This window comes from Scyliorhinus canicula, chromosome 15 (assembly GCF_902713615.1).
Source record: "Scyliorhinus canicula chromosome 15, sScyCan1.1, whole genome shotgun sequence".
NCBI lineage: Eukaryota > Metazoa > Chordata > Chondrichthyes > Carcharhiniformes > Scyliorhinidae > Scyliorhinus > Scyliorhinus canicula.
In genome coordinates, this window is record NC_052160.1 from 24,162,809 (window position 1) to 24,188,940 (window position 26,132).

The window sequence follows — 26,132 nt, forward strand, 5'->3', positions numbered from 1 at the left end:
AGAGCTCAGGCTTGACATGGACTTTCTGTCCGGACCTGAAAAGGCCTACTGGTATTTGTGCTCAATAAACAATACCTTGGCAGAAACACCAGCACTGGGAAATCTGGCAACAAGTCAACACAACTGTATCGTCCTGGGAATTCCAAAGAGAGTGGGAAGGGAAAAAGTCATCAAGTGAAAACAACCTAGTTTTCACCAACCAGTTGTTAACTAAAGGCAGATCTTAACCTTCTGGAAACCCAAGTGAGTAGTTTTTGATAAAATACTTCTGACATGCAACTGTGCTTATGAGATTAGATTTCCTGTTGCTTTCTGATGATGACATAAAATATTATAACATTCTTGATTTTATGTTTTTCAGGTGTTTCCAGAACATGAATACTGGCCTGAATCCATCACTTTGGTGCCAGGTTAATGAAAACAGCATTATAACTAGCTCTTGAAAGTACTGCATCCTGCTATCCTATTTTGAGAGGAAGATATTCTTTGCTTATTTTTGTAGGCAACTCTATAGAATGTCTAATAACACTCTGAACCTGGTCAATTTACATGGAACTGACTTAAGGTTTACCAAGTGCTGCAGACAGGCGGGAGGGGGGGATTTAATTTAAACAGCACTAATTTCTCCTCTCACCACCCATCTGTAAACAGAAGTATTTCAATTTGTTTCCCCCTTTATAAGTGGTGGCATATTACCCAGTCCCACATCAAATTTCTACTAATAACCCCACAGCAAACACAAGATTGGATGAACTCAAAGTATTAGTTTATTTGCATACATTCAAAATGCGGGGGAGCATCACATTTGCTGTTTCATGCCAAGGAGGCAAAAAGGGAAAGAAAAAAAAGATTTACTGTGCAGACACGACAGAGAAGAATAAATATTGTTTCACATGGGTTCCAGAGTCCAGAGTAAAGTCCAATGGTATATACCTTCACGAAGGTCAATGAGCCGAAAACCAATACTGGATAATACACTATTCCACTAGTGTTGACTTCACACAATGAGACAAGCATGCAGAAATGATTCAGTCTTGTAAGTGATGGTATGGGTTTTCCAGTAGCAGTATAGATGGGACCAGATGTCCAACTGAGCCAGAGCTCCTTGTCTTGATGTTGCTAGTTAGATGGCAAAATGAGACTTTGCAGTATAGCAAGGCAATATTACTGGTTCCACAAACCGGAGGTTCATGTCACGTGACTCCCCTGCCTCTGAGAAGTGTATCCCTCACTTGAGCTTCACGGTTGTTGAATGTCTCAACCATTAAGAATTGAAGCAAAGGTTGAGGGGCCCTTTGTCTTAGCAGACAGGTAGACTTCTTACCCGGCCAGCTTAGATTATGAAATGCACATGACCTTTGTATAGTTCTCGGAGTTTGGTCTGTGCTACCCACAGGGGCGTCATTAGTGGCTCTTTGGGGATAACTAGATTTGGATTTCCCTGATACTGTCAGGTAGCTCCTTTTGTTCAGGGTCATAGATTCAGTTATTTTAGGTTTTTGCTTTCTCTGACAATTTCAAACAGGACAATGGTTATGTCTCTATATATGTTATAAGAAAAATATACATGGGGAGGTCTGTCTTCGTCTCTCACATATGTAAATGTGGTATTTCATCCAGTAAAATTAGGTATATTGCATCTCAAAATTGGATCTTTTCGGCTTTACTAGGCTCAAATCGCATACACCGTGTTCATGGACAGATCCATCAAATGTGACGATCGAGATTACAAAAATATCTGGTTTGAAGAAAACTTTACTCTCAAGTTCTCCTAAGACCTAATAATTGCTCTGTGAAAATATCAACTCGCTTATTCTGAAAGGAATATTATTTGGTTAAAAGCTAGTTACGTGTCATGAAAAAACTACAATAGGCAAAAAAATTTAACTGGACACTACAGTTGATGTCCAAACTTGTCAGGCAGTAAAGAAATGCTTCCCAGCTTTCAGCTTTGAAAGAACAGTTAGTAGCTAATAATTAAATAGGTTATTTATAAAGTTTACACATGTAATGAAGATCAAGGATACAAGTTAATGATTGTGGACAGAGTCATCAACAAATCTCTCCACACTTATGCGAGCAGGAAGATATTCAGAATCAAACATTACCAAAGGAAGGGGTAATATCACAGAATCCTTCCAATGCAGAAGGAGGCCATTCGGCTCATCAAGTCTGCACCGACCGTTTGAAACAGCACTCCACCCAAGCCCACTCCCCCACCCCGCCCTATCTCAAAGATCCCTTAACTTAATCTACACATCTTTGGACACTTTAGCAGGGGCAATTTAGCATGGTCAATCCATCTAACCTCCACATCTTTGGACTATGGGAGGAAGCCGGAGCACCCGGAGGAAACCCACGCAGACATGGGGAGAATGTGCAAACTCCACACAGTCACCGAAGGCCGGAATCGAACCTGGGTTCCTGGCGCTGAGGCAGCAGTGCTAACCACCTTGTGTAAAGATACTCCCATTCCCCAAAACATCCCACATCATGTTGCCGTTTCTCACATCTAGCAAAAGATTATTTTTTAAATGCCCTTGGCTGCAAACTTCCCCCACACCAGATATTGTCACAGCTCACACAACTAGAAAACAGCCAGTACCGTTAAACCAACCCCAGCTTCAGTCAGTATGTTCATTGGAAATGGTCTGTTAACCTCTCCAGTAAATAATGTATATTATTAATTCCTGACCACAATCCAGAGGGTAATTATATGGCTCCATATCTGACTTCATGGAAATGCACACGTGGGATGGTCCCGGTTCTTGCTCTGCTCGGTGTTAACTGATGTTCCATAACTTAACAAGGGCAGTGGTAAAGACATGACACAAGAGAAAAAAGAGAAAGAGAAAATCGCTTATTGTCACGAGTAGACTTCAATGAAGTTACTGTGAAAAGCCCCTAGACATCTCTCAGTACACAATACACCTGAGCTCGAAAAGATATTTTAATAAAGCCAAGAATTTTCCATTCATAAACTGTCACGGTGACTAAAGTGTACCCACATTACCAGATGATAGAACATAGAACATAGAACATAGAACAGTACAGCACAGAACAGGCCCTTCGGCCCTCAATGTTGTGCCGAGCCATGATCACCCTACTCAAACCCACGTATCCACCCTATACCTGTAACCCAACAACCCCCCCCTTAACCTTACTTTTTTTTTTTATTAGGACACTACGGGCAATTTAGCATGGCCAATCCACCTAACCCGCACATCTTTGGACTGTGGGAGGAAACCGGAGCACCCGGAGGAAACCCACGCACACAGGGGGAGGACGTGCAGACTCCACACAGACAGTGACCCAGCCGGGAATCGAACCTGGGACCCTGGAGCTGTGAAGCATTTATGCTAACCACCATGCCACCATGATGAGTCCACATAAAAAATTTAAATGTGATATAAAGACACAACTAATTTTTAACTACACGTAATGATGTAAATTCACAACACTGATCCAAACAGAAACAGCTCTTAGTTCAGTCTGACTGCTCAGTACACTACAATACATATAGTTGGTGCACTAAATACATAAAGCAGAAACACCGATGATACATGCTGAAAACAACTGCATATTAGAATAACAGTCCTAATTTTTAAACTGGCAAAACAAATGCCTACTTTAGTGTATGTGAAGTGTGTAAGTGAGAAAGAAAACACGTGCGAAGGTCGAAGCACATGTGCCAGGGAGAGAGAGGAGAGAGAAAAAGGCACACGGGCATACAGCCACAGAAAGGCTGAAAGTAAAATCATTTTACCATAAATATTTAGGGTGGGATGAAGAAAGGGGCATGTTGCTGTGCTCATTATTTTCTTCATAAGAAATGTGATCAAGTATATATTGCAAATGCAGAGAATAAAGAATAGTTTCCTGGAATAATACTCCAATCCAAAGAAGAAAGTGTCGTGAACTGACTATTCTGGCCCATCCATTGGCTGCACAAAAATCAGTGGTGCGGTAAATAACGAAGAGGAAAGCCTTAGATTACATGGTGATATAGATGGGCTGGTCAGACGGGCAGAACAGTGACGAATGGAATTTAACCGTGAAACGTGTGAGGTAATGAATTTTGGGAGGACTAACAAGACAAAGGAATATACAATGAATGGTAAGACACCAAGTAGTACAGAGAACAATAACAACATTGGGGTGCATGTCCATAGGTTCCTGAAGGCAGCAGGACAGGTAGATCAATTAGGTGGTTGAAAAAAAAGCATATGGGATACTTGCCTAGCTGAGACATGGAATATAACAGCAAGGAGGTTATAATGGAGCTGTACAAAATGCTTGTTAGATCACACCATAGCATACAAGGCTATAGATCAAGTAGACGCTTGATGGCTGGCACTGACGCAATAGACCAAAGGACATTTCTGTGCTGTAAGACTCCAAGACTCTTATTCTTGCAGCATACCACAGTGGAGCTAGAAACTGAAACCAGCAAGCTTAGTACTTCCTGCAAGTCAGTCGCAATTAGTAACCAGGTTACTACAAATCGCTCAGCATTACTGAAGAGTTACATTTTGTGTATTATACTCAGAATATCATACTGCTGGTGGCCTTTTCCATAGGAATAGTATTGTTTTGTGCAAATAGCATGGGCCCAGGCAGTCTAAAAAGATCAGGGAGTTCAGCTCGATCTTTAAACATGATTCTGCCCAACTCAAAAGCAACATAATATCACACTGCTCACAGATATGACCTAGTTTAAAATGTTACTTAGTGCAAGACTCTACTGAGTACTACTGAAAAAGGAGGAAAAAGTTAAATTCAATCTTGGGGAAGATTATTTAGGGCCAATGAGCAAACATTAAAATGTGACAAAAGTCCAGAATTACATCAAAATATTAATAGCTACTTTATCCAACAATAAAACCTCTCCGCAAAAACAGCATAAGAAGATCTTAGTATCAGAACCTTCATCAGGAACTTCAAGTCACTGAATTTACATCCCAATGGGAAAGAAACACCGTTAATCTCTCTACTGTCAACACCCATCAAGGAATTAATTGATGTTTTGGGGAATGTACATGACAATGGCATGAATAACGAACAAGTCTCTTGACCTAATGACAGTTTGAAAATATACTGCGGATGATATCAAAGTGGGCACAAGTGTGTCTGGCATTTCGTGGTGATGAAGTGCAAAACCACAGCAGCTGTCAAAAGGATTCCATCATTTCCCCCCTCCTTCTAAAATATCTCATGTATAACTTTGTCATCACAGACTTCCAGTGATGTCAGGGCAGCACACTGGTTCAAAGAGACAGATCCGGGTTGGGTGGGGGGGGGGGGGGGGGGGACGACACTGGTGATGGCTTTGCTCACGTTCTCACCAACAAAATACTCTTTAAGTCCAGTGGTTGTTTTCACTCTAAAAATCACAATACAATTTAGACAACATTTCAAACTTGGGTCAGTGTCAAAGTTGGCCCCCATCTGTGCTAACAATCGGTTTGAGCCTACAAGATCAGATGCATTTGAGGTGTGGGGAGGGAAGGGGTTGGAGAGTTTAGGAGACCTGGTTCTGGAGGGACGGTGTGCCAGTCTAGAAGAATTGACGGTGAAATTTGGGCTTGGGCTCAGACTCGTTCAGATATCTCCAGGTTCAGAATTTTATAAAGCAGACCTTCCCGATATTCCCCGTGACATCGGCGGTATCTCTGATGAAAGGGTCCTTTCACTTGCGGGGTCAGAAGAGGGTACCGATCCAGCATTTATGGGAGGATTTTGGCAAAAGATTCAGTTTCAATGAAAGGAGCAACGGCTAGGCGGGAGGAATAGTTGGGGCCCATAATAGCTGATGAGATGTGGAGTGAGGCCTTTCGCAGGGTGAACTCAAGTTTGGAAAGGGTCAAATTTGCCCTGAGAGGATCAATACAAGGGTTCTATAAACGATGGCAGCCTTTTCTGGACTTCCTGGCTCAAAGATAGGTATCTTGGTCAATAGCAGCAGCAACCCCGGGGGGGGGGGGTCCGTATTGTAGTTTCTATTCTGTAACTTTATATTGTGTTAATTGGCGTTGTTGTTAAAATGCTGTGTTGTTCATGGAGGTGGGGCGAATGTTTATGATTGTTAATATTATTGTTATTTTTGGTATTTTACTCTGGTGCATTATTGTTGTATAAATTCAAAATTTTTCAATGAAAATTATTTCAAAAAAAAAAATATATGCATCAAATAAAACAAACCCTCCCATGGTGGGAAAAAAAAACAAAGGCGAAAAAAAGAAATCGCCCATGGCCACCATTAACCTATAGAGTCTCTCCTCCTCTCTCCCCTCCCCCCCCCCCCCCCCCCCCCCCCCCCCCGACGACGCTCAATGCCATCCAACCTCCGAAAGAGTACCATAAATGACACCTTGTAAATGACACCCAAGAGTTGTAACCCCCCCCCCCATCAACTCTCAACTCCTCCCCTCCACTTCCTCTTGTAAAAGTCCTCCCCCCCCCCAACCTCGGTTCCTTCCCCCCAACTTTCCACCCCGATTAGACCCCTTGGACCCTATTCTGCCAGGCTCCGATGGCTGCAGCTCCTCCCCCACCTCAACCCCGTTCACTGGCTAGCTTAAACCGGCCAGCGTGGAGGCCCCCGCCCGGGTCTCTTTCTCCCTTACCCGGCCCCAGGAAAAACCCAGAAGTCCCCTTGAGCACACAAACCCCGCATACACACCAACACCCCAAAGAACCCTCATTCCGACTGAAAGTCCCATTTCTTCCCTTGTCCAAATATATACAACGTTGGCTCCTATAGCCCATACACCAGCACACACAAACAAAAAAAAAGAAAAAATACAGTCATGAGGCTACATCGGTACAAGACCATTTCTCAATTCTGCCACAGTCCTTCTGCCTTCGCAAACTCCTCCGCTGCTTCCGCCGTCCCAAAATAAAAGTTCTTGAACTTGTTGGTCACCCTCAGCATCGCTGGATATACAATGCCGCACTGCACCTTGCTAATGAACAGTGCCCTCTTCACCCAGTTGAAGGCAGCCCGCCTCCTCGCCAGCTCCTGATATACGCATATACCAGTTCCAGCCCACTGCACCACCCGCTTCTGCTTGGCCCAGCACAGGGCCTTCTCCTTTACACTGTACCTACGGAAGCACAGAGTCATTATCCTTGGCGACTCAGTCGCCTTTGGAACAGGCCTCCACGACCAATGAGCCCGATCCAGCTCATATCGGGGGGGATCCTCCCCACCCCTAATAATTTCGCCAACATCGTTGCAAAATACTCAGTTGGCCTCGGTTCTTCCACTTCTTCGGGCAGCCCCACAATCCTCAACTTCTGTCGCCTGGATCTGTTTTCCACGTCTTCCATTTTGCCTCGCAGATCCTTGTTGATCTCCATCACATTCCGCATCTCCTTCTACATCGAGGTAAGTTGATCACTGTGCTGCAGTAATGTCTCTTCCACGTCCTTCAGCGCCTCGCCTTGCTCCCGCACCTCCACCACTGCGCTCGCCACCGCCGTCCTCACCGGGGTAATCGCCTCCTCCACCGGCGCTTTCCAAACCGACCCATCTCCTTCCTCATTGTCTCCATGTGTTTTGTGAACTGCCTTTCGACTTCCACGGCCATCACCTTAGTTATTTCTTCAGCCATAAGCAATGCGGCCTCCCCTGGTGCTCGAGCCTCCATTTTCTTTACTGACCCCACGGTGACCTTTCCACTCCCCGACGGACTTTCAGCCGCTTATTTCACGGCCGTTTTATTGCTGGACTTCGACATTTGCTCCCCCTGTGCCGTCTCCCGACTTTTGCTGCCTCCGCTGCCCTTAGGACCGGGTGCTACCCCCCGACAATGCCGTTCCCGAGCAGGAGCCCTCCAACGCGCGGCTGCCTCCCGCCCACCGTCACCGGAAGTCCCTTTCATAGTTTATTTTAAGGAACTGATCACGATCAGTTGTGGGGGGGGGAAGAGGGGATGGGTGTTCATGTTACTTTTAATGTCTTTTTTCTGTATTATTTGGTCTGTATAGATTTGTTTATTTTGTAATTTATAAAACAAAAAACTGAAATAAAAACATTTTTTAAAAATCCTTCTCATCACCTTGCCGGTAATCTGGCACTCCCAAAAGTAACTTGTTTCCATTGGCCCCCAGCATAATAGTTACTAATGCAGCACATGGAACATGCAGTGCAGAAGGCGGCCATTTGGCCCATCGAGTCTGCACCGACCCACTTAAGGCCTCACTTCCACCCTATCCCCGTAACCCTTCCTAACCTTTTTGGTCACTACGGGCAATTTATCACGGCCAATCCACCTAACCTGCACGTCTTTGGACTGTGGGAGTAAACCGGAGCACCCAGAGGAAACCCACGTACACAGGGAGAACATGCAGACTCTGCAGACAGTAACCCAGTGGGGAATCGAACCTGGGACCCTGGAGCTGTGAAGCCACAGTGCTATCCACTTGTGCTACCGTGCTGCTCACATGCCTTTGTTTTCACTATATTTGTTAAGTAGAAGTGCTACTTTCAGAAGCTGCTTGCCGTAAAGGTTCACTGTCAGGGTGGGTAATCGAGGGGCAGCACGGTGGTGCAGTGGTTATCATTGCTGCCGCACGCCGCCAAGGATCCAGGTTCGATCCTGGCCCTGGGTCATTGTGCAAACTCCACATTCACCCAGTGTCTGCGTGGGTCTCACCTCCACAACCCAAAGATGTGCAGGACAGGTGGATTGGCCACGCTAAATTGCCCCTTAATTGGAAAAAAAGAATTGGGTACCCTAAGAGTCATCGGACTCAAAACGTTAACTCTTTTCTCTCCCTACAGATGCTGCCAGACTTGCTGAGATTTTCCAGTATTTTCTCTTTCGTTTCATGATTTAAAAAAAGGATGGGTAATCAAGCACCAATTTTATTCTTGTACATGTTTTTTAAACCAAGGGGAAAGGTATATTAAAGGCTTTTTGAAGATGGCATTCATACCCAATCAACATCCTTAATGATCGATCCACCTCCAAAATCTTTACTGCACCATGGACTCAAATGGACTTAAATGATGTTGATTAATACATTTAAACAGCAATGGCTCGCCAATGAGTGTTTACAGTACCTAATGATCTATGCTGAAGACCTGAATAAATAATAAAAGTTCTATTTTTAACCAGCGGAGAAGGCCGAGAGGAGGTTTGATCAAGATGTTCAGAGTCATGAGGGATGCAGATGGAGTAAATAGAGGGAGATTGTTCCCATTGGCAGAAGAGTTGAGAACCAGAGATGCAATCTAAGGTGACTGGCAAAAGAACCAATGGGCAACATGAAGTAAAACCTTTTTTTAACCAAGCGAGCAGTTAAGATCTGAAATGCACTGGCCGAGATTGTGGCTGAAGCAGATTCAAATGCACTTTTCAGAGCATAATAAACACTTGAAGAGAAAAGACTTGCACGGCTATGGGGGGGGAACGGGCAGGGCAAGAGAGTGGAACTAATTGAGTTTCTCTTGCAGAGAGTCAGCATGGGCACGATGGACCAAATGGCTTCCTTTTATGATTCTACAATGCATTTTACACTTTTTAACGTATTACACAAACAAAGCAAATGAAGCAGGATCGTTTTCTGAAAAAGCAATGCTGAGAAATTTGTTGTTATTTAGAAACAGATCCACATGACGAGTCAGTAATAGCTACTATACAATGGTTAAGACTGACTTTGTTCCACTCTGCTTTTAAGCAGAAGCTCCCACTTGAGCCCACTGCAAACGAATACCATAGTGGGTGGTCATCACTCTGCCACAGATGTCCATCAATGCTGAGCCTATATCAGCTTGCCTGTTGTATTTGCTAATAGATACATCACCATTCCCATCAAGATTGCCTGGGTCTTCGGAGATGGTTTTAGCACAAGAACATAGAAAATAGGCAGCTACAAGTTTTAAAAATCCATAATCAATAAAGCTAGGATATACTTGAGAACCACATTTCTCTTGTGGCTCCATTTATGACTTGGTGGCAGACTGCTAGATCTCTAAAGAGGCAAATGACAAATGTAGACAAAGTAGAAGGCCAGTTACTAAAATCAGTATACTCTCCCAACAAAAACTGATTATTTAACCCCACACATCCGCTACACCAAAGTCAAAATGGCTTGTTTGGATGTAGTCAAAAAGCCATCAGTTCTTACAGCCTTTATGCAGGCCAGCATCACTGATCCCCTTTTTCTAAGCAGGGAAAATGCAACAATACTGGTGAAAGTCAGAACCTGCACATGGACAAGTAAGGCTGAGAGAGACTAAGCCACGGACCAGTTTGCCATTTCAGAACAACATTTCAGCAAATTTCAACAACAGTGAGGTTTTCTCCCAGCGTTGTGGTCAAGATTCATCCCTCAACAACCACTAAAAACTAATTATTGGATCAGGCATCTCCGATGCTATTTATGAAAAACCATCTCTTCAGTGCCCAACAGCCTAGTGGGTAGTACTAAAATTCAACAGAGTCTGGACTGAGGCAGCTGATCTCAGGCAGTTGGGGAGGCAAAGGAGAAAAATTAGCTCATAATAATAATAGTAATCTTTATTATTGTCACATCTGGGGCTGGTTTAGCACAGGGCTAAAGAGCTGGCTTTTAAAGGAGACCCAGGCAGGCCAGCAGCACGGTTCAATTCCCCAAACCTCCCCAGGTACCAGCCTCCCCAAACAGGAGCCGGAATGTGGCAACTAGGGGCTTTTCAGAGTAACTTCATTTGAAGCCTACTTGTGACAATAATCGATTTTAATTTCAAGTCAGCTTACATTAACACTGCAATGAAGTTACTATGAAAACCCCTAGTCGCCAAACTTCAGTGCCTGTTCGGGTACAAACTTCAGTGCCTGTTTGGGTACACTGAGGGAGAATTCAGAATGTCCTATTAATCTAACAGCATATCTTTTGGGACATGGGGGAGGAAACCAGAGCACCCGGAGGAAACCCACGTAGACACAGGGAGGATGTGCAGACTCCGCACAAAGAGTGACCCAAGCCTGGGTCCCTGGCACTGTGAAGTAACAATGCTAACCATTGTGCTACCGTGCCCTTCATAACTTGAAGTAAAAGGAACAGGTCCTTCACTGGGTTAAAGACATCAGGATATCAAATGGGAAGGCCACTCCATTAGGCTGTACCAAGATTAGAGCGCGTACCTAGCAAAATGAAGAGCTGCTTTCAACGGAATGAAAGCCGCCTTGGATAAAAATCAGATTCGGAAGGCTCTACCCACCTCGCCCTCAAGTGACTGTTTTGGGGGACGGACATTTTATTTAACAAGTCGGGAAATGTGGACTCCTTTGTTTGAAAGCTCAAATTGAGCACTGTTTAATCTATGTTTAATTTATTTTATGGTCCTGTAGACAGATACTCGTATTTTATTCATTTTCATGTTCAGGGTTTGGATGTGCTCACAACACCTTTGGTTAAATTTGAGGGTTTTCTACTATTCGATCTTTCTTTTCATCGGTTTATTGTTCCCTTTGTCTTTCCATCGTTGTTGGGCACAATAATTAAACACTAACGTGGCATTGTAAGTTACGTAAGGTTTTATTTTCCAGTTGTAGTCTCCCTGCTAACAAAGGGGTTAGTTAATGGAAGCAGGGATACAGCGTTTTCTGCAGCTCTTCACAACAGTCTGTGAGAATGAGCTTAGAGCGTGTAGTTAATTGTGTTTCGTTAACTGTAGATTTTGGAATAAGATATTGTTTGTTACTGTTTCAATATGGCATTGAGGTGGGATGGAGGGTTTGGTGTTAGTTTGCTGATGGGTGTCTGTGGGTTCCCCTTTGTCTAGTCATCTGACTAATAAGGAGATCGGGGTTATGGGGAGGTGGCAGGACAATGGGAGCATAATAAATGTTTTTCCAGTCACAGAATTGTCATAGCACACCTGGCAAGAAAAGCAACCAAATTACCAAGGAGATTCTTCAGAGATAGGACAATTACTGCAATTTTAATGTGGATATTAGGAACAAAGGCCTGAAGAAAAGCAAAGACTCGAAATTATCATGTGCTATTGCAGAGAGCAGGGCTGCCAACAAGACTTGCCCTCGTGTTCCAGTCATTACTCTTGTAGAGCACTGTTTTCCGAAGTCAATTGGAAAGCAAAAATATGTTGCTGCAGTAATCCATGGGACACAAAGAGGAAGATTTAAACAGATTTATTCTGAACTCAAAAGTAAAGCCTCATCCATGGCATACAGCACAAGTGTCCCAAACCAGGACTACAGAACACCTGGTCGGGAACTGGGACGGCATTTAAAGGGCTTGTTAACGAGTCCCAGCTGGGCAGACCTCCACCCATCACGTACGCCACGGGCCCAATGGGGAGATCAACAAGCGATTCTACATGGTCCTGGTGAGGATTATCACAGTCACTCTGATTTTTCTCAGGATTGTACGCAGCAGTCAGCTGGAGATTGATCTGCAATTCCTGGAGACTCCAGGCCAAACCTGGAGGTTTAGCACCCCAAGTTATTGGCCATTTAGAAGTAAACTTGTATCACTAGTCTGAACAATAATCAACTTTAATTTATTTTAACACCTCAGTGGCACAGCCCAGCATGGTGCTGAGCCATGCAGGGCAGGCATGTCCCAGGTTTGCCCTTGGTCTGGGCTAAGTTATCCAACTTCAGCTGGCATTGTGGTAGCACCATAACAGTTAATCAAATTAGGTAGTGCATGTGGGGTGTTGGCAGCAATCATTACGATTTCCTACTGCTGATCTAAGGGCAGTCCACCATCAATGCTTTAGACTGGGGCATAATCCATAGATTCACAACCCTTTGGGTGAAGAAGTTCCTCCTAAACTCAGTCCTAAATCTACTTCCCCTTATTTTGAGGCTATGCCCCCTAGTTCTGCTGTCACCCGCCAGTGGAAACAACCTGCCCGCATCTATCCTATCTATTCCCTTCATAATTTTAAATGTTTCTATAAGATCCCCCCTCATCCTTCTAAATTCCAATGAGTACAGTCCCAGTCTACTCAACCTCTCCTCATAATCCAACCCCTTCAACTCTGGGATTAACCTAGTGAATCTCCTCTGCACACCCTCCAGCGCCAGTACGTCCTTTCTCAAGTAAGGAGACCAAAACTGAACACAATACTCCAGGTGTGGCCGCACTAACACCTTATACAATTGCAACATAACCTCCCTAGTCTTAAACTCCATCCCTCTAGCAATGAAGGACAAAATTCCATTTGCCTTCTTAATCACCTGTTGCACTTGTAAACCAACTTTCTGTGACTCATGCACTAGCACACCCAAGTCTCTCTGAACAGCGGCATGCTTTAATATTTTATCGTTTAAATAATAATCCCGTTTGCTGTTATTCCTACCAAAATGGATAACCTCACATTTGTCAACATTGTATTCCATCTGCCAGACCCGAGCCCATTCACTTAACCTATCCAAATCCCTCTGCAGACTTCCAGTATCCTCTGCACTTTTCGCTTTACCACTCATCTTAGTGTCATCTGCAAACTTGGACACATTGCCCTTGGTCCCCAACTCCAAATCATCAATGTAAATTGTGAACAATTGTGGGCCCAACACGGATCCCTGAGGGACACCACTAGCTACTGATTGCCAACCAGAGAAACACCCATTTATCCCAACTCTTTGCTTTCTATTAATTAACCAATCCTCTATCCATGCTACTACTTTACCCTTAATGCCATGCATCTTTATCTTATGCAGCAACCTTTTGTGTGGCACCTTGTCAAAGGCTTTCTGGAAATCCAGATATACCACATCCATCGGCTCCCCGTTATCTACTGCACTGGTAATGTCCTCAAAAAATTCCACTAAATTAGTTAGGCATGACCTGCCTTTTACGAACCCATGCTGCGTTTGCCCAATGGGACAATTTCTATCCAGATGCCTCGCAATTTCTTCCTTGATGATAGATTCCAGCATCTTCCCTATTACCGAAGTTAAACTCACTGGCCTATAATTTCCTGCTTTCTGCCTACCTCCTTTTTTAAACAGTGGCGTCACGTTTGCTAATTTCCAATCCACCGGGACCACCCCAGAGTCTAGTGAATTTCGGTAAATTATCACTAGTGCATCTGCAATTTCCCTAGCCATCTCTTTTAGCACTCTGGGATGCATTCCATCAGGGCCAGGAGACTTGTCTACCTTTAGCCCCATTAGCTTGCCCATCACTCCCTCCTTAGTGATAACAATCCTCTCAAGGTCCTCACCTGTCAGAGCCTCATTTCTATCAGTCGCTGGCATGTTATTTGTGTCTTCCACTGTGAAGACCGACCCAAAAAACCTGTTCAGTTCCTCAGCCATTTCCTCATTTCCCATTATTAAAACTCCCTTCTCATCCTCTAAAGGACCAATATTTACCTTAGCCACTCTTTTTTGTTTTATATATTTGTAAAAACTTTTACTGTCTGTTTTTATATTCTGAGCAAGTTTACTCTCATACTCTATCTTACTCTTCTTTATAGCTTTTTTTAGTAGCTTTCTGTTGACCCCTAAAGATTTCCCAGTCCTCTAATCTCCCAGCAATCTTTGCCACTTTATATGCTTTTTCCTTCAATTTGATACTCTCCCTTATTTCCTTAGATATCCACGGTCGATTTTCCCTCTTTCTTCCGTCCTTCCTTTTTGTTGGTATAAACCTTTGCTGAGCACTGTGAAAAATCGCTTGGAAGGTTCTCCACTGTTCCTCAACTGTTCCACCATAAAGTCTTAGCTCCCAGTCTACCTTAGCTAGTTCTTCTCTCATCCCCTTGTAATCTCCTTTGTTTAAACACAAAACACTAGTATTTGATTTTACTTTCTCACCCTCCATCTGTATTTTAAATTCCACCATATTGTGATCGCTCCTTCCGAGAGGATCCCTAACTATGAGATCATGAATAAATCCTGTCTCATTACACAGGACAAGATCTAGGACCGCTTGTTCCCTCGTAGGTTCCATTACATACTGTTCTAGGAAACTATCGCGGATACATTCTATAAACTCCTCCTCACGGTTGCCTTGACCGACCTGGTTAAACCAATCGACATGTAGATTAAAATCCCCCATGATAACTGCTGTACCATTTCTACATGCATCAGTTATTTCTTTGTTTATTGCCTGCCCCACCATCTCGTTACTATTTGGTGGCCGATAGACTACTCCTATCAGTTACTTTTTCGCCTTACTATTCCTGATTTCCACCCAAATGGATTCAACCTTATCCTCCATAGCACCGATGTCATCCCTTACTATTGCCCGGATGTCATCCTTAAATAACAGAGCAACACCACCTCCCTTACCATCCACTCTGTCCTTCCGAATAGTTTGATACCCTCGGATATTTAACTCCCAGTCGTGACCATCCTTTAACCATGTTTCAGTAATGGCCACTAAATCATAGTCATTTACGATGATTTGTGCCACCAACTCATTTACTTTATTCCGAATACTACGAGCATTCAGGTAAAGTACACTTATGTTGGTTTTTTTACCTCTGTTTTGAATCTTAACATCTCCAGTTTTATTCATTTTGTTATTACTGGGCCTATTCACTGTGCTCCCCTCAGTCACTGTACCTTGTACTGTCGCCCTTATGGATTTCTGACTATGTCTTCTCTGCCTTGCACTTTTCCCCTTACTTCCTTTTGTTTCTGTCCCTGTTTTACTACCTTCCAACTTCCAGCATTGGTTCCCATCCCCCTGCCACATTAGTTTAAACCCTCCCCAACAGCTCTAGAAAACACCCCCCCTAGGACATCGGTTCCAGTCCTGCCCAAGTGCAGACCGTCCGGTTTGAACTGGTCCCACCTCCCCCAGAACCGGTCCCAATGCCCCAGGAATTTGAATCCCTCCCTCTTGCACCATCTCTCAAGCCACGCATTCATCCTATCTATCCTGACATTCCTACTCTGACTAGCTCGTGGCACTGGTAGCAATCCTGAGATTACTACCTTTGAGGTCCTACTTTTTAGTTTAACTCCTAACTCCCTGAATTCCGCTTGTAGGACCTCATCCCGTTTTTTACCTATATCGTTGGTGCCTATGTGCACCACGACAGCTGGCTGTTCACCCTCCCCCCCCCCCCAGAATGTCCTGCAGCCGCTCCGAGACATCCTTGACCCTTGCACCAGGGAGGCAACATACCATCCTGGAGTCTCGATTGCGTCCACAGAACCGCCTGTCTATTCCCCTTACGATCGAGTCCCCTATCACTATAGCCCTGCCATTTTTCTTCCTGCCCTGCTGTGCAGCAGAGCCAGCCACGGTGCCATGAACCTGGCTGCTGCTGCCTTCCCCTGGTGAGCCATCTCCCTCAACAGTATCTAAAGCGGTATATCTGTTTTGCAGGGAGATGACCGCAGGGGACACCTGCACTGCCTTCCTACTCTTGCTCTTTCTTTTGGTCACCCATTTTCTATCTCCCTCAGTAACCTTCACCTGCGGTGTGACCAACTCGCTAAACGTGCTATCCACGACCTCCTCAGCATCGCGGATGCTCCAAAGTGAGTCCATCCGCAGCTCCAGAGCCGTCAAGCGGTCTAACAAGAGCTGCAACTGAACACACTTCTTGCACGTGAAGGAGCCAGGGACAGTGGACGTGTCCCTGAGCTCCCACATCGCACACGAGGAGCATGACACGGGTCTGGGATCTCCTGCCATGTCTTAAACCCTTGGTAAACTTAAACAACTAGAATTTCAAAATAAAAAGAAATGAAAAGAAAAAGAGAGACTACTTACCAGTCACTTACCAGGGTTAAAAAGTACCTCCTCACACTCTGCACCGAATTACCTCACTGCACCAAATTACCAAGTTTAAATCTCCCATTCTGTATGTCTCACTCCGGATGTGTCTCCTGGAAAAGTGCTCGTTTTGAATCTTAACATCTCCAGTTTTACTCCTTTTAGTATTACTGGGTCTATTCACTGAGCTCCCCTCAGTCACTGTACCTTGTACTGTCGCCCTTTTTGATTTTTGACTATGTCTTCTCTGTCTTGCACTTTCCCCCTTACTTCCTTTTGCTTCTGTCCCTGTTTTACTACCTTCCAACTTCCTGCATCGGTTCCCATCTAAATACTTACGCCCTTCAAAGAATTACTGCATGTCATGCACATGCAACACATATGTGCATTTGGATCAGATGTCTATAGTTTTATGGTTTTAAGTGCCTTTCACAGAATTTCAGGATTAAGTGTCTGCTGCACGATGGAAAATTGTATTAACTAAATACTCGGTTCTGTCATTTTCTGTAGTGGTTTCCAAACATTTTTGGTTGTGTTCTCCCACTCAGATTTACCAACTTTGTGCTAACCCCTGGGGCAGTTTTTTTAAAAAACTATACATTTTGTAAATCATTATATTTACACTTGTAGGTAATCGTGTGTCTATAAAAACAAGTTTTTATTTATCATTATGATGGATGAGAGTGTAGTTGGAACACAGCACTTGATGTTGAGAGAAAAATATCAATGAAACTTCCTAACCCCCAAAAGAATCACTCAGCAGTCCCCATCCCAGCCTCCCTACCCACTCATTCACGCGCGCCCCCCCACTCACTCAGCAGTCCCCATCCCAGCCTCCCTTCCCACTCATTCACTCGCCGCCCCCCCCCCCCCCCCCCCCCCCCCCCCTCCCCCTCACTCACTCACTCAGCAGTCCCTCTTGGCTCCACCAGGATGATGGAGCGGTCATGAGCAGTCGCACAAGCGGTGACTCCCGCCAGGGAATTTGATCGAACTGAGGGGGTGGGGGGGTGAGCGGAGACGACATGGCGGAGGCTTCTGCTGTGTTGTGGGCCTCTTCGTGGTCGACTGAGTGTTGCAAGCTTCTAGTGGCTGAATTTAAGCAGCAACAGGCAGTCACTGAGGATCTGGAGGAGGCAATGGAGGGGGGTCTATGGTACCTTTTTGAGTGGCCATGGAGAAGATGGACCAGGAGAAAGGAGAGCAAGGTGCTGTGATACAGAAGGTGGAGGTGGCGCTCGCAGACCATAGTGACCAGTGGGAGGGCCATGCCATTAGGATATATCAGGATGCGGAGGCAGAACTGACGAGAAGGCATGCAGCGTTCACCAAGACCAAGGCCATGCTGTGCAAGAGAAATGAGAGATTTGGTGTGGTGTACCCGCTCGTCTCCAGGTGACAAGGAGAGAGATTACTACTTTGATGAGCCAGAGGATGAGAATTAGTTCGTCAAGAAGCATGGACTGGAGGTGAACTAAAGTGCTCAAGGACGAAGAAGTTAGATATTTGTCCACTGTTAGGTTCATCTTCTGTATTTATTGCGAGATTGTTATACTGTGGAGGAGGGCATGGATTTGTTATGAGCTTTGTCATTGGGTACTTTTCTGGGTGAAGTTGGGGTTTGATTATTATACAGCTGGAGTTGCTTGTGGGGTGGATGTTGATTGTTTATTTTCCTTTATTGTTCGGTATTAAAGTTCGGTATGGGCGGGAGCAGATTGCTGGTATACTGTTTAGTGGTCTCTGATTTTACCCTGTGCGTGGGTCACCCTGCTAGCTGTAAAAATAGTTAATATGAGAGCCAAAAAGGAGGGATATCTGCAGCTCACCCTGTGCATAGGTCACCCTGCTGGTTGTAAAACTAGTTGATAGGAGCCAAGAAGGAGAGATATCTGCAGCTTGTTTTTTTTGTAAAAAGGTAAATGAGTTTAGGTTTTTTGTTTCCGTTTTGTTTGGGACTGGGGACAGGGAGTGGCTTTTGTTTTTTTGTGTTGGTTGTTTGTTTGGCAATTGGGGTGGAATTGGGTTGGGGGGGTGGGGAGAGAGATAGAGAGGGGAGGAGGGATAGACTGCTTGGGTGGGCCTCCGCTGGCGCAGACCGAGACACTGCTGGATTGCCTCACAAGGTGCGTATGTTATTTGGGTTTTGAAAATAGCGCTCTGGGGGGCTGCTGTGTTGATTAATAAGAGGAAATCATTTTCTGCGGTTAATATATTAGCAGACCCAGGTGGGAGGTACGTAATCGTCAGTGGGTCGTTGGGAGGGCATGTTGGTGGTATTAGTCAATGTGTATGCACCAAACTAGGGTGACAGCATTCATTAGTAAGGTTCTGGCTTTTATCCTAGATGGCATAGTGGACAGTGAAGAAGGCTATCTAGGATTGCAACGGGATTTTGATCAATTGGGAATTGGGCCAGGGAATGGCGGATGGAGTTTAATTTAGATAAATTAGAGGTGATGCATTTTGGGAGTCCAAATTGGGGCAGGACCTACTCAGTTAATGGTAGGGTGTTGGGGAGAGTTATAGAACAAAGAGATCTAGGAGTCCCGGTTCATAGCTCCTTGAAAGTGGAGTCACAGGTGGACAGGGTGGTGAAGAAGGCATTTGGAATGCTTGGTTTCATTGGTCAGAACATTGAATACAGGAGTTGGGACGTCATGATGAAGTTGTACAAAGGATATTATTAAACTAGAAAGAGTGCAGAAAAAATTTACTAGGATACTGTCGGGACTTGATGGTTTGAGTTATAACAAGAGGCTGGATAGACCAAGACTTTTGCCCTGGAGCATAGGAGGCTTAAGGGTGATCTAATAGAGATCTATAAAATAATGAGGGGCATAGTTAAGGTAGATAGTCAACATATTTTCCCAAAGGTAGGAGAGTCTAAAATGAAGTGCATAGGTTTACGGTGAGGGGGGAGAGATACAAAACGGTTAGAGGTGCAATTTTCTCACACAGAGGGTGGTGAGTGTGTGGAACAAGCTGCTAGTAGTAGAGGCGGGTACAATTTTGCAGGCTATGGGGACTAGCTTAACCGAAGGGCCAGTTTTCATGCTGTAAACCTCTATGACTATCTGGATTCGCACCAGCTAATTTGCGTTCTGGGTCCTAGGATGGATAGGTTGAGTCCCAAATCTCCGAGTCCATCAGGGGTAGCAAAAGCGTTATTGGTTTTCATGGAACAGATAGAGCTTTGCCAACCCGTGTAGACTCATGTATCCGAGGGATAAAAGGATACATAGCCCCCCCCGACAACGATCATTGGGTCTACTCCCGGATTCACTTCTTTATGGTGGGTAGATTCTGTCAGCATATATCCACCGCCATTGGGAGGTACTGTCAGTTTAACGGTCTTGCTTTCCACGCCTTAAGGCCGTCATTAGGGAGGAGATAATCTCTTGCAAGGCGCACATGGATAAATATAGAAGGGTGGAGAGGCAGAGGCTGGTGGAATTCATTCTCAAGGTCGACTGCTAGTACTCGATTGCTCCAATGCCGGATTGTTGGCAAGCAGTAATTTGGACTTTTGTCAACAGACACGGCAGTGAACCAGCTGTGACGCTCGAGAAGGACCTTTTATGAATATGGGAGAAGACCAGTCACCTGTAAGTTGACCAGCTGAGATGGCAGGTTGCCTCCCAGGAGGCATATCGGGGACTCAGACAGCAGGTTAGTTTCCGCCCCAGACAAGATTAATGAGGCATTTGAGGCCTTCTACCGAGAGCTGCATAAGTCAGGGCCCCCAGAGGAGAGATCATCAACGATGCAATTTTTGGATGGGTTGACCTTCCCGGAGGTGGAACAGGAGAAAAGGCAGGAGTTGGAGGCATTGATAGAACAGGAGGAACTGTGTTAGGTTAATGTAGACGGGCAAAGCACCAAGTCCAGATGGATTCCCTATCAAATTTTACAAACAGTTTGCAGTTCAGTTGGTCCCACTTCTGTTGGGTATGTTTAACGATTGTCCTGGGGAGGTTGCCAACCACATTGGCACAGGCGTAGATTTCCCTGATGCTGAATAAGGACAAGGATCCCACGGAATGTGAGTCGTATCAACCTCTCTCATTGTTAAACACTGATGCTAAGTTGTTGGTTAAGGTGGTGGCGACACATTTGGAGCCCCGCCTCTCTGGGGTGGTTTCAGAGGAGCAGACTGGTTTTGTTCAGGGTTGGTAGCTGTCGGCCAACATTCGGAGATTGTTAAATGTTGTGCTGTCGCTATCCTTAGGGTCGAAGCCAGAGATGATTATTTTGATGGACCCTGAGAAAGCGTTTGATGGGGTTGAGTAGGGGTATCACTTTTAAATCGTTGGAATGTTTGGCTTTGTGTCAAAATTCATATCATGGATCAGGCTTTTGTACAGGGCCCTCAGTGCGAGTGTTCACACTAATGTCCTGAGCTCGGGTTATTTTCAAATGAATAGGTGAAGTTACTGTGAAAAGCCCCTAGTCGCCAAATTTCGGCGCCTGTTCAAGATGGAAGGCAGGGGTGTCTATTGTCCCTACTTTTGTTTGCCTTAGCAATCTTGTCACTGCCGCATTCGTCCAGCAGATGGAGGGGGGTAGAGCGTTGGGGGAGGGAGCATAGAGTCCTTCTTTACAGCTGAATTGCTACTATATATCACAGACCCACTCTCCAATGTGGAGGAGATAATGAAGCTGTTCAGAGTTTTCACTTCTTCATGAGGTACAAGCTGAATCTGGGAAAAAATGAATATTTTTCGGTGAACTCCCCAGAGAGGGGAGCTGCTCTGGGGAGACTGCCATTTCACCCTGCCGATATCAATAGCTTCCGATATCTGGGAATCCAGATGACCCATGATTGGGCCTAGCTACATAAACTTTGGTAGCTTGGAGGATTGGGTGAAAACAGACTTGAAAAACTGCCCCCCCCCCCCCTTAACAGGAAGGGAAAAGACTGTGAAGATTAATATTCTCCTGATGCTTTTGTTGCAGTGTCAGTGTCTCCCAGTGTTTCTTCCCAAGGATTTGTTTTACAGGGTCAATTATCTACATCTGCCATCTCAGCCGGTCACTGCACGGTGGCGCAATGGTTAGCACTACTGCCTCACGGCTCCGAGGACCCAGATTCGATCCTGGCCCAAGGTCACTGTGGAGTTTAGACATTCTCCCCATGTTTGCGTGGGTTCCCCCCACAATCCAAAGATTTTTAAAATTTTATTAAATAATCTTTATTGTCACAAGTACTTACATTGCAATGAAGTTACTGTGAAAAGTTCCTAGTCGCCACATTCCGGCGCCTGTTCGGGTACACAGAGGAAGAATTCAGAATGTCCAATTCACCTAACAAGCACGTCTTTCGGGACTTGTGGGAGGAAACCGGAGCACCCGGAGCAAACCCATGCAGACACGGGGAGAACGTGCAGACTCCGCACAGACAGCGACCCAACCTGGAATCAGACCTGGGACCCTGGTGCTGTGACGCCACAGTGCTAACCATTGTGCTGCCCCACAGGATGCGCAGGGTAGGTGAATTGGCCACACTAAATTGCCCGTTAATTGGAAAAAAATAAATTGGGTACTCTAAATTTTTGCTTAAAACATTTTTTAAAACCCTGATGAAGCTGGAAGGAGCATATTAAAGCACCATATGCAAAAAATTAAAAGCCTGAAATGATAAAGCCGGAAGAGAATAATGTTGACATCGATTTCATTGGACCAAGAATACTAGATTGTGAGCAAAGAGCAGCAATAAACTGAATTTAAAAACTGGAAAAGCAGCTGGAATAGATGGAATTATCTGCAGAGTTGCTCAAAGCATCGGAAAGAACTTAACATCAATGTTTACTAAGCTGTACAAAGAGATTTACTTATCAGGAGAATGGCCAGAGGACATGCCAAAGTCATGCCAATTTTTTTGATTTTCGTACAATTAGTCGGATTGTCCATGCATTGAAGGTTGTGTCCATGCATTGAAGGTTGTGTTGAAAATTATAATGCATGTAGGTGTAAAGGTGCAGAACAACGCTGGAGATTACCAATTCAGATTCCAGGAAGAAAGACGAGAAAAAAAAAATAAGAGTTCATCTGCTGGATCCTCTTTTCACCTGCTCCAGAACAGAGACACAGTGGGACCATTCATAGTGTCGTGGGGGGCCATTCACAGTGGGAGGGGAGCAGCAGGGCCATTCACAGCAAGAGTGGAGCTATTCAGCCATTAACAGCAAGAGGCCAGTTACCACTCTCATGAGGCCACCACTGCACTTTATGAATTCAAGGGAGAGAGATCCCGAGTGAAGGAGAACTGTAGCAGCTGCCCATAACCAGAACCTGGTCTCTAGTTGTCTTGGGCTCCCTTGCCACAGCCGTGCTCCATCAAACCCATGCGATAGTTGGTGTGCAACTTCCATCCCTTTGTAAAATAACTCCGGCAAAGGCATCATCCACCCCTTAAAATTAAGTTCTGGACCTGGAACATCAGGACTCTCATGGACAACCCCACTAGTGATAAACCAGAACAGTGTATTGCTATCATTGCACAGGAACTCAGGCATTTCGATATTGACATCTTGCCCTCAGCAAGACTCGGTGGGCAGGGGAAGTGCAGCTCAAGGAATAAAGTGGCGGTTACACCTTCTTCTGGAAAGGTAAACTAGAAGATCACCACCTCCACATGGTTGGCTTCATCATTAAAAAACAATTAGATTTCTGTCTCAAAGACTCCTCTTGCGGGATAAACAAACGCATTATACCCTTTGGCTTACCCTAGCCCAGAACCAGAGCACTACAGCCTTCAGTGCATTTGCCTCAACACTGGAAGCTACAGATGAGTCTAAAGAAAATTTTTGCTCCAGCCTCATATAATCCTTAGCCTGAGCTCCAATGGGCGACAAGTTGACTTCCTTGGCGACTTCAACGCCAGAGTTGGAAAGGATACATACCTCTGGGAGGTGTCATTGGCAGAGAAGGGGGTAGGAAAATTCAACACCAAGAGTAACCTGCTCCTGACAAAATGCCGAGAAAACAACCTCATCATAACCATCACTTTGTTCTGGCAAAGAGTCAAGTACAAGGCCTCATGGCAACACCCTCTCTCCAAGCACTGGCACCTCCTTGACGGAGTCACCAAGCGAGGCACTGCTTGGCAGAAGCCAACAACTGTTGAACGGACTCTGTGGTAGTGACGGCACAGAAACAATGCCACAGGAAAATAAATGCTGAGGCACTCAAAGGCCCTGATAAGAGAGCCCTTCTCAGCCAACGTCTCGCTGCTAACCTGACGACTCCCAGTAACCCAAAGACGCAGCATCTCCACAACGCATGGTCTACCCTCATGGCCTCCATAATCAGCAATTGCAAAGAGATGCGTGGTCACTCGGGCAGGAAGCAACGAGATTGGTTCGATAAGAATAACCAGGAGATCCAGGAGCTGATAAACCACAAGCTCATGCCTTTTCTGAACCTGAAGCAGCAACCAACTCCAGCAAGAAGCCAGTTCTACAGATGGCTGAAGGCTGAGGTCCAGTAAAAGATGCAGGACCTAAAGAACAGATGGTGATTGGAGAAAGCACGGGAGATCTAGCAGTTAGCTGACAAAACATGACACACAAGGTTTCTTTAGCAGTCAAGAACACCTATGAAACAAGCACAATGGGACAACTCGCCTGACTACGGATCAGGAGATTCCAGGTTCGACTCCTGGCTGGCTCGTGGTTAACTTTAGGAGCTGGTTTAGCACAAGGCTAAATCGCTGGCTTTGAAAGCAGACAAAGGCAGGCCCGCAGTACGGTTCAATTCCCGTACCAGCCTCCCCGAACAGGCGCCAGAATGTGGTGACTAGGGGCTTTTCACAGTAACTTCATTTGAAGCCTACTTATGACGATAAGCGATTTTCATTTTTCATTCATTTTCATTTCCCCAGACCCCAGCCCACAGCTGGCCAAGAATGAAGACGTGCTCATCAAGAACAAAGAGGTAGTCAGCACCCGCTCGAAGGAGCATTTTAAGTATCTTTAACAGAGACTTCAATAAGAGTGTTCTCGACACCACTCCACAGAATGCTACCCTCCACCATCTCAGCACAACCCCAACCTGACATCAGGTAGAAAATTGTGACCATCTTCAAGAAAGGTGGCAAGTCCAACTGCAGTAACTACACAGGAATTTCCCTGCTGTTGGCACAAGGAAGGTCATTGCAAGAGTCTTCCTTAATTGCATTCTCCCTGTGGCTGAAGAGTTCCTCCCAGTGTCCCAATTTGGATTCTGCCCACTAAGGGGCTCAACGCAGATGATCTTCACCGCGTAGCAACTACATGAGGAATGCAGGTAACAGCACCAACCCAGGTCAGCACGGTGGTACAGTGGTTAGCACTGGGACTGCGGCGCTGAGGACCTGGGTACGAATCCCGGCCCTGGGTCACTGTCCATGTGGAGTTTGCACATTCTCCCCGTGCCTGTGTGGGTTTCACCCCCACAACCCAAATATGTGCAGGTTAGGTGGATTGGCCATACTAAATTGCTCCTTAATTGAAAAAATAATAATTTGGTATTCTAAATTTATGTAAACAAAAAACAGCACCAACCTTTGAACATGGCCTATGACCTCACAAAGGCCTTCAACACTGTCGACCACAAAGGATTATGGAATGTTCTCCTCTGTTTCGGATGGCCCCAAAAGTTTGTCACTGTCCAAAGATGTGCGGGTTAGGTGGACTGGCCATGCTAAAGTGCCCGTAGTGTCCTAAAAAGTAAGGTTAATGGGGGGGGGGGGGGGGGGGGGGTTGTTGGGTTATGGGTATAGGGTGGGTTTGAGTAGGGCGGTCATGGCTCGGCACAACATCGAGGGCCGAAGGGCCTGTTCTGTGCTGTACTGTTCTATGTTCACCTGCTCCACAATGACACACAAGCCGTGATCCTGACCAACGGATCCATTCCATGCCCAATTCATATTTGAACTGGGATCAAGCAAGTCTGTCATCGCACCAAAACTCTTATCGTCCTTGCTGCAATGCTCCATCACACTTGCAGCAAGATCTCCACTGGAATGGAGCTTAACTACAGAACAGGAATCAAAATCCACAACAAGGCCTTAGACAACATGGACCACTTTTCATACCTTGGGAGCCAACTGTCAACAAGAGTAGACATTAACAACAAGGTTTGACACCACCTTAAGTGTGCCCTGCAGCCTTCAGTCACCTGAGGATGAGAGTATTTGAAGTCGCGGACCTCAGATCCAGCACCAAACTCATAATCTACAGAGCGGTATCGATACCCGCCTTCCTATATGGCCAGAGACATGGACTATGCACGGCAGGCTCCTCAAAACCATAGAGAAGTAACACCAATGCTGCTTCTGCAAATCCTGCAAATTCAATAGCAAGCTAAATGACCAATGTCAGTGTTACCGCTCAGGCCAACATCTCTAGCATCAAAGTATCAGTTCCGCTGGGCAGGACACATCGTCC

The 26,132-nt window shown here is 45.3% G+C and overlaps 1 protein-coding gene across 1 annotated transcript in view; it reads right to left on the bottom strand.

Annotated features, from left to right (window-relative positions):
• lmtk2 (lemur tyrosine kinase 2) overlaps positions 1 to 26,132 on the bottom strand; it is a 167,281-nt gene that overhangs the window by 98,422 nt on the left and 42,727 nt on the right. The window lies entirely within an intron of this gene.